Genomic DNA, 10,181 nt, shown 5'->3' with positions numbered 1-10,181 from the left:
GTTTTTTTAGTCCAAAAAATGAATAAATTATGTCATTCATAGTGCTATACTGCCCTCTTGTGTTCAAAATCAGGTAGGCCTATTGTATCTATATAAAAATATACTAGGTATGTGACGGTGAGAATATTTTAACACTGGTTAACCCTCTGAGGTCGGCAAACGCGCCCCCGCGTTTTGCTGGATTTTCTTCACATTGTAGCACAATAAACTTAAATTACTCTGTCATTTATGGTCATACAGAAAAAAGAAATATAAAAAAAAATCTGTGATATTTCTACTTTTGTATGTGTCCACTTACAATCAAATCAAAACATTGTGCTTTTGTAAAATAAAGAAAATAAACAGGGTGTGCGTTCTGCCTCTCCGTCGCGGTGAACTTTTTTTTCTTGAGCACGTCTATAAACAAACACAACTCAGCGAATACTTGTCACACATTTATGAGCCATATACCTTTATAAACATTTAAGTGTGTACTTTTAAATGATCGGATTCAAACTGAAAACAAATATTCTCTGTTTAACTAATTTGTATAAAACCAACAGGATGTCCAGTATCTAAAACGCTTGCTTATTATTTTTTATTTGACCACGCCCACTCGCGCAAAAGAGATTCACATGCAAATCTCCACATGGAACGCGAACGCGCTCGTTACCTCAAAAACAAAACACCCAAAAACTTCACAAGTCTCTGCTTTTCGTCAAGTTTGAAAGACGTGCTATGAGCTTACATTGGATTTACCTCAGAAGAAGAAGAACGCGATTTGAAGACAAGAAAGATGTAAGGTAAGAAATTCTTACTTATTAGTTTATGGTATTGTTGCATAAACTTCACATTGCAGTTGAACTGTTGCTAGATATAATAATAATAATAATAATTCATTACATTTATATAGCGCTTTTCTCGGCACTCAAAGCGCTTTACATAGAAGGGGGGAATCTCCTCAACCACCACCAATGTGCAGCATCCACTTGGATGATGCGACGGCAGCCATATTGCGCCAGAACGCTCACCACACACCAGCTTACTGGTGGAGAGGAGACAGTGATGAAGCCAATCAGTATATATGGTGAATATTATAATATTTAGACCCGTGTTTACTGTTAAATACTGTTTGTGGATATCTGCTCAAACGTAGATATGTATAATATGGTAACCATAATGTTTCATATTTTGGAGCATGCTGTGCGTTTGAATGTATCATATTTTGGAGCGTGATCGCGTGTGAAAAGCAAAATGCACCAAACATTAGGCTTTATGTTTTTACTATTATCTCATTTCATATCATCATAACGAATGGAAACATTTGAAGTAACATATGATAATCAATATATTTTTCTCTAGCGTAGTTGTTACTGAAATCTTTTGGAAGATTTATAGGCTGCTATAGGCTATTGTTATTATTATTTTATGCAGCACTGCGCATAGCCTATGCCTTCAAGGCACAACAAACCTGGTGTTCATTATATTATATATTGTTGGAAACATTTGTGTGTGTGTGTGTGTGTGTGTGTGTGTGTGTGTGTGTGTGTGTATTCTGTGATTTTTAAAAAGCAATTTTAACCAGAAAAATCTAAAATCTATTCCCAAAATCGTGCAGGCCTAGTTTCTCTTGATACCAGTATGTTCACTTTTTTTCTTTTCTTTCAGGGCCCAGATGCCACTGAGTCCTGCTGACATGAACATTCACACGAGTCTCTGTATATGAATGGTAAAGTGAAAATCAAACACCTTGGAAATGAAAGGTATGTACAATGTTTTTAGGAATGGCACAAAGGTCTCTGTCTTTGGATCATTGTTTTCAATGTGCTCTTTTGTCATTTGTTGTGTATCTTTGGATTATGTTGTGTTGTAAATAAATCCAAACAATCTAAAAGCCATTCTTTTTTAAATCTCCTCATTCTTTGTGCAAGGTTGCTCTGAATGACAGGGCCTGATAGCTCCTAATAGGGCAGTTAGGGGAGTGTCTTTGTCTTTCTCAGGTGTTAAAGGCTTACATATTAATGAGATGATCACGCCTCTTCGCATAAGGCTTTCTCACACAAAACACGTCTTAGAAATTTTAAATCAATATATTGTCTTATCTGAATGAGCAGTCAGGGTGATTTTCACATAGTTTTGGAGCAAATATTCTAGGCTACGTGATACAATTTTCAAAAGTCTTGTGAAGAAATAATCAGTATGGGTTTCATGGCCTTATTTCAGTGACAATTTTTTTTTGTATTTTCACAAACCACGCATAAATGTCATTATCTCAAAACTACAAACTTTTACATACATGCTGCTGATATATTATTGTAGCAGAGTTTGTGCTAAATACAGTGTAATAAGACTTTAGCCATGACAATGTCACAAGTAACAGAAATAAGCACAAATGTCAGAGCATGTCAGAACACCTCCAGGGCCAGAAAACAGCTCAGACCCCAGAGGGTTAATCAACATGTGACACCGCTGGGGGCTTTTGAATCGCTAACTTAAAAACGAAAGTAAAATATGTTCGTCCACACTGACATGGAAAATGGTGCAGAGCAGAGCGAGCGTTTTCAATGAATTCCTATGGAAGTAGGAATGAACTAAAAAAACTTTGACTCTGTTCTGCCCGTTCCTTGCCGTGGACGCGCACCTTATGAATATATATATATATAGGGGGAAAAAGAATATAGATATAAATTTATATATATATATATTTTTAAGTGTGTGTGTATATATATATATATATATATATATATATATATATATATATATATATATATATATATATACAATTTTTTTGTTAATGTATATATTTTGTTTTCTGATATATTTTGTTTTCTGATATATTTTGTTTTCTGATATATATATACACACTCACCTAAAGGATTATTAGGAACACCATACTAATACTGTGTTTGACCCCCTTTCGCCTTCAGAACTGCCTTAATTCTACGTGGCATTGATTCAACAAGGTGCTGAAAGCATTCTTTAGAAATGTTGGCCCATATTGATAGGATAGCATCTTGCAGTTGATGGAGATTTGTGGGATGCACATTGCTCCCGTTCCACCACATCCCAAAGATGCTCTATTGGGTTGAGATCTGGTGACTGTGGGGGCCATTTTAGTACAGTGAACGTCTCGGTTACATATGGTAACCCTCGTTCCCTGAGGGAGGGAACGGAGACGTACGTCGTGGTGAACGACGAATAGGAATCTCGCTAGAGAGGCCAATCTACTTCGAGTGAAACTAAAACAAGCCAATACACATTGGCGTGCAATCATTTGTATCAGCTGCGCAGCCTCGCAGCGCGGGTATTTAACGAGCAGCTGATGCGATTGCACTTCAGTTTTTTGCTGAGGAGCCAAGCCTGAAAAAGCTGGACGCCCCTGCGGGTAGCAGCAGATGTGGCGACGGGACGTACGTCTCCGTTCCCTCCCTCAGGGAACGAGGGTTACCATATGTAACCGAGACGTTCCCTATCGTCCGGTCACTACGACGTACGTCGTGGTGAACGACGAATAGGAATCCCTACCAAAGCGCCACAGCTGCTGCACCCCATCCAGCGCCCTGTGTAAGCCTCCACACCTTCTTGCCTGGAAGAACGATAGGAGAAGGCTTACACCGAGAGTATCCGTCACTGTTGTTCCGTTATAACCCATACAGTGAGATTATTGGATAACACTGGGAAAGCGTGCCCGATCTGAGGGAGGGGAATGCTGCGGGAGCCACATTCTTAAGAAGAGTTATGTGGGAATAGACATATGGACTAACCCGAGGGTTGTACTGCATATGAATAATGGGTGACTTAGCCCAAGGGAAAGACACGGGCTTCCGTTTAGGAGCAGCCGTGGAGAATATACACATATGGGATCCCCGTAGGGTCACACATATGGGACCCAGCCGAGACCCGGATCTCAAGGATTCAGCGGATAAAGGCCTGGCACTGGACGCTCCGCCATGTCCGTGCCGAGGGTGTTGGAGGACTCAACAGGTTCGACTCTGGAGCAATAAGGATGCACAGTAGGATGCAGCAAGCCGACAGAGCCGGTACTCACAGTGCTTCTACCCGTTTAGGGTGAGAACACGGGAGGACACAGGCTCTACACGTAGGCTATAGAATCTAGCGAACGTGTTAGGTGTCGCCCAGCCCGCAGCTCTACAGATATCTGTTAGCGAGGAGCCACGTGCCAGCGCCCAGGAGGATGCAACGCCTCTCGTGGAGTGTGCATGCAACCTGAGCGGGCAGGGCACGCCTTGAGCTTGGTAAGCCAAGGCGATGGCATCCACTATCCAGTGGGCCATCCTCTGCTTGGAGACAGCCTTTCCCTTCTGCTGGCCTCCGTAACAGACAAAGAGCTGGTCTGAGGTCCTGATGCTTTGAGTTCTGTCCACGTACATACGCAGAGCGCGAACGGGACAGAGCAAAGCCAGGGCTGGGTCTGCCTCCTCCAGGGGCAGCGCTTGCAGGTTCACTACCTGATCTCTAAAGGGAGTGGTAGGAACCTTGGGCACATAGCCAGGCCGGGGTCTCAGTACAACATGGTTGTCACCCGGCCCGAACTCTAGGCACGATTCGTCGACCGAAAATGCTTGCAGGTCCCCTACCCTCTTGATCGAAGCCAGTGCAATCAGCAGCAAAGTCTTCAAGGAGAGAAGCTTTAAGTCTGCTGACTGCAAAGGCTCAAAGGGAGCATCCTGAAGTGCTCGGAGCACCAGGGAAAGGTCCCAAGAGGGTATGGAGGGGGGACGAGGAGGATTTAATCGTCTCGCCCCCCTAAGGAACCTGACGACCAGGTCGTGCTTCCCAACTGTTTTGCCATCTATGTGGTCATGATATGCTGAAATAGCAGCAGCATGTACTTTAAGGGTGGAGGGAGACAGCCTTCGCTCCAACCCTTGCTGCAAGAAGGAAAGCACTGACCCTATCGAACATCTTCGGGGGTCCTCTCTACGGGAGGAACACCACTCAACGAACAGGTTCCACTTCAAGGCGTACGCACGTCTCGTAGACGGCGCTCGCGCAGAAGTGATGGTGTTAAGTACCTCTGGGGGTAAGTCACCTAGAACCTCCGCGTCCCGTCTAGGGACCAGACATGGAGTTTCCAGAGGTCTGGACGCGGGTGCCATAGGGTGCCCCGTCTCTGAGTCAGAAGATCCTTCCTCAGAGGAATGGGCCAGGGAGGGACTGTCACGAGGAGCATGAGTTCTGGGAACCAAGTCCGGGTGGGCCAATAGGGAGCCACCAGAAGGACCTGCTCCTCGTCCTCCCTGACTTTGCACAGGGTCTGTGCAAGTAGGCTCACTGGGGGAAATGCATATTTGCAGAGGCCCCGGGGCCAGCTGTGAGCCAGTGCGTCCGTGCCGAGTGTTCCCTCGGTCAGGGAGTAAAACAGCTGGCAGTGGGAGGTCTCTGAGGAGGCAAACAGGTCTACCTGAGCCTCCCCGAACTCTCTCCAGATCAGCTGAACCACCTGGGGGTGGAGTCGCCATTCTCCCGGGAGCACAGCTCGTGATAGCTCGTCGGCCACACGGTTGAGCACACCGGGGACATACATGGCTCGAAGCGACCTCAGACGCTTCTGACTCCAAAGGAGGAGATGGCGGGCGAGTTGCGACATGCGACGGGAGCGTAGACCACCTTGACGGTTGATGTACGCAACGGTCGCAGTGTTGTCCGTACGGACCAGCACGTCTCTGCCCTGTAGTGGCCTTTTTAGGCGGCTCAGAGCGAGACGAACTGCTAGCAACTCGAGGCAGTTGATGTGCCAGTGCAGTTGGGGGCCCGTCCACACCCCTGATACTGCATGCCCGTTGTACGTGGCACCCCAGCCGGTGGCAGAGGCATCTGTGAATACCACAGCATGCCTGGACACCTGTTCCAAGGGGACTCCTGCCCGAAGGAACGAGGGGTCTGACCACGGGCTGAAGGTCTGGCGGCACGCCGGTGTGATTGCCACCCGGTGAGTGCCGTGATGCCACGCCCATCTCGGGACTCGGCCGTGAAGCCAGTGCTGAAGCGGTCTCATATGAAGCAGCCCGAGCGGAGTTACCGCTGCTGCCGCTGCCATATGCCCCAGAAGCCTCTGAAAGAATTTCAGTGGGACCGCCGTCCTGCCTTTGAACGTGTTCAAGCAGTTCAGCACCGACTGAGCGCGTTGCTCTGTGAGACGCGCTGTCTGAGCGACCGAATCCAACTCCATACCGAGATAAGAGATCCTCTGCACGGGGGCGAGTTTGCTCTTCTCCCAGTTGACCTGAAGGCCCAGCTGGCTGAGGTGCCTGAGCACGAGGTCCCTGTGTTCGCATAACTGATCTCGAGAGTGTGCCAGTATGAGCCAGTCGTCGAGATAGTTGAGAATGCGAACGCCCTGTTCTCTCATGGGAACAAGGGCCCCCTCCGTGACTTTCGTGAAGACACGAGGAGACAGGGCCAGCCCGAAGGGCAGGACCTTGTACTGATATGCTCGACCCTCGAACGCAAAGCGCAGAAACGGCCTGTGTCGAGGAAGAATCGAGACATGAAAGTACGCGTCCTTCAGGTCGATCGCTGCAAACCAATCTTGGGGACGGATGCATTCGAAAATGCGTTTCTGCGTAAGCATTTTGAACGGTAGCTTGTGAAGGCTCCGATTCAAAACTCGCAGGTCCAAGATCGGTCGTAACCCACCACCTTTCTTGGGTACAATGAAGTAGGGACTGTAGTGCCCTGACCTCATATCGGCTGGAGGGACCGGCTCTATCGCGTCCTTCGCCAGTAGGACTGCGATCTCCGCGCGCAAGACATGGGCATCGGCTGCTCTCACTGTAGTGGAGTGGATGGCCCGAAACTTGGGGGGACGCCGGGCGAACTGAATCGCATAGCCGAGCCTGATGGTCCGAATTAGCCAGCGAGACGGACTGGGGAGCGCTAACCAGGCTCGCAGAGACCGTACAAGCGGGACCAAAGGGACCGTAGGCGTACCCGGAGTGGGGCAGCGAGGTGGAACACAGGGGCTCGACTCGGGAGGCTCTCTCTGGGAGGCAGCCCGTAGCGGAGTCTGAGTGTGCTGTGCAACACTTACCTGATTCCACGAGGCCGGAGGTGCAGGAGGCGGCTTGGTTGCGTCCTCGAACTGCACACTGCTGCCTGCTGGCGATAGCAGAGGCGGATGAGAGTGGTGAGGATTCTCTCCCCCCACTGCTCTCCGGGCCCTCTTCGGACCCAGAGATGTAAGAAACTGCTCTTTTATTGAAAATTTGGGTACCGCTGGTTTTGAGGCCAGCGGCGGAACAAAAACAAAAGGAAAACAAGGATTTTCCACCCGGCCCTCTTCCGGGGGATGGAGCGATGCGGTCATCGTCTCCTGGAGAGCAGTCCCTGCCATCTCTGGGTCGCCCGTCCTAGGGCCGCTTGCTCCTGGCTTTGCCGCCCTTCTTAGCGGGGTCCTGGACGGGCGGGGCGGCCCGCCTGCGACTGGCTCCACGGCGCCGTTTAGATGGAGGCTGCTGCGGCGGCGCGGGAGCAGGGGCAGACGCAGGAGGCCGCCCTCGGCGACGAGCAGACTGAGGAGCCGCAGACGGAGGGGTGGGAGCAGCAGCTGGCCGCCGCGGCAGGATGTGACGGATGGCCTCAGTCTGCTTTTGTACAGCCGAGAACTGCTGGGCGAAGTTCTCGACCGCGTCGCCGAAGAGGCCGGTCTGGGACACGGGGGCGTTAAGGAACCGGAGCTTGTCGGTCTCCCGCATGTCCGCCAGACACAGCCAGAGATGGCGTTCCTGGACCACCATGGTGGACATCGCACGACCCACCGACCGCGCGGTCACCTTCGTCGCACGAAGCGCGAGGTCCGTCGCGATACGAAGTTCCTGAAGAACTTGGGGATCATGACCACCCTCGTGCAGGTTCTTCAGTGCCTTGGCCTGATGAACCTGCAGCAACGCCATGGCGTGCATGGCAGAGGCAGCTTCCCCACAGGCCTTGTAAGCCTTGCCGGTTAGATCCGACGAGTACTTACAGGCCCGTGAAGGGAGACACGGTTCTCCGCGCCAAGTGGAGTTAGGGCACAGTTGCATAGCAACGGCCCGTTCCACTGGCGGGATGCGCGTGTATCCCTTAGCTGCCCCGCCATCAAGGGTGGTGAGGGAGGAGGAGCCACCGGAACGGTTTCTGGCAGTGAAAGGTGCCGTCCACGCCCCCGTAAGCTCCTCATGCACTTCCGGGAAGAAAGGCACTGGGGTGGGTTGCTGAGAACCAGCGCGCGCCACCCCGAGATACCAATCGTCCAACCTCGAGGGTTCGGGACACGGTGGAGGATTCCACACGAGCCCGACCCCGTTGGCGGCCCGGGAAAGCATGGCCATCATCTCCGGGTCCGTCTCAGGCATCGTTGACACACCCGAAGGAGGTAACGGCGCTGAGTCGTCATCCGCAGAGACATCTGACCCACCCTCCGATGCCGCGATCGACATCTGATCCTCACAGGGAGCCCCAAAGGAGACAACCGGTACACACCGCGAGGATGGTCCAGCTTTCTCCAATGGGGGCTCAACTGGCTGCGGAGCATGAGAGGGGTGAGGGCTCCTAGGGGGTTGGTTCCCCGAAGGAGACGCGCTCACCGTGATCCTCAGGTCACCCACGTCACTGCCCGAAGCAACCCTCTGAGGAGGATTGGATCGAGGCAGCGGCACGGGGACTCCGCCCCTTTGCAGGAACGTGAGTCTCGACCGCAGCTCCGCGATGGTCATCTTCCCACAATGGGTACATGACTCATCCACAAACGCTGCCTCAGCGTGTTTAATGCCCAGACACACGAGGCAGCGTTTGTGACCATCCTGTGAGCCCAGGTAACGACCGCATCCAGAAACACACAGATAGAAAGTAATTTTTTCTCACTTGAAAAAGACGCTCTCTATCTGTGTAAGCTCTTTTAGGGACTGCTCTCACTGGTGCTGAAACACACAGGGGGAACAGACACTGCGGACACAAACGGGAATGTGCACCCGTCTGTGCGCTCTCTCTCTTCTCGCTGTCTTACCAGCTGTAATAACAGCCTTTGAGCGCTCGCGGCGCACCTTACCAGCTGTAAAAACAGCCTTTTTTGTTTGCTCAGTTTACCGTGACAAACCACAGAAAGACAAACACACAAAGAAGAAAAAGAAGACTGTCCCCGCTGCCGTGTTGTGACACCCGCACCGAAAGAGAGATCCAAAAGGCTCGTTTCCTTCCACTCTCAGAAGACGCATCGAAGTGCTTGGCTCCGAAGCAAAAAGCTGAAGTGCAATCGCATCAGCTGCTCGTTAAATACCCGCGCTGCGAGGCTGCGCAGCTGATACAAATGATTGCACGCCAATGTGTATTGGCTTGTTTTAGTTTCACTCGAAGTAGATTGGCCTCTCTAGCGAGATTCCTATTCGTCGTTCACCACGACGTACGTCGTAGTGACCGGACGATAGGGAACTCATTGTCATGTTCAAGAAACCAGTTTGAAATGATTCGAGCTTTGTGACATGGTGCATTATCCTGCTGGAAGTAGCCATCAGAGGATGGGTACATGGTGGTCATAAAGGGATGGACATGGTCAGAAACAATGTTCAGGTAGGCTGTGGCATTTAAACGATGCCCAATTGGCACTAAGGGGCCTAAAGTGTGCCAAGAAAACATCCCCCACACCATTACACCACCTCCACCAGCCTGCACAGTGGTAACAAGGCATGATGGATCCATGTTCTCATTCTGTTTACGCCAAATTCTGACTCTACCATCTGAATGTCTCAACAGAAATCGAGACTCATCAGACCAGGCAACCTTTTTCCAGTCTTCAACTGTCCAATTTTGGTGAGCTCGTGCAAATTGTAGCCTAAAGGCAAATTGTAGTATAACTAAAGGCACCAGGGTGGCGGTGCCACCGGCTTGGGCCCGTAATCGCTGCTCGCAGCTATATTTATTATTATTATAATAAATGTCTGTTAATAGTTAATGATTATATTCCTATTTTTTATTTTTATGATGATTATATTTATTCTGAAGATTTTTTTCATTAAGAACAATGTGCACTGAAGAACATGGAAGCTTGTTTCTGCCACAAAAAAAAGAAAAAGATGATAATTCCGCAATTCTGACTTTATAACATGCAATTGTGAGTTATGAATTGAGAATTGAGATATAAACTTGCAATTCTGAGAAAAAAAGTCACAATTTTTTCTGTATGTAAAAATGGACAAAAAGTCATG

General features: G+C 49.6%; 1 protein-coding gene across 3 annotated transcripts in view; it reads right to left on the bottom strand.

The window, feature by feature from the left end:
• Window positions 1-10,181, bottom strand: part of LOC309511529 (cytosolic 5'-nucleotidase 3-like) — a 169,919-nt gene that overhangs the window by 31,987 nt on the left and 127,751 nt on the right. The window lies entirely within an intron of this gene.

This window comes from Leuciscus leuciscus, assembly GCF_965113295.1.
Source record: "Leuciscus leuciscus genome assembly, chromosome: 12".
In the NCBI taxonomy this organism is placed as follows: Eukaryota; Metazoa; Chordata; class Actinopteri; order Cypriniformes; family Leuciscidae; genus Leuciscus; species Leuciscus leuciscus.
Note: the sequence above shows the minus strand (reverse complement) of the source record. Positions and strands in the feature narration are given on the sequence as shown.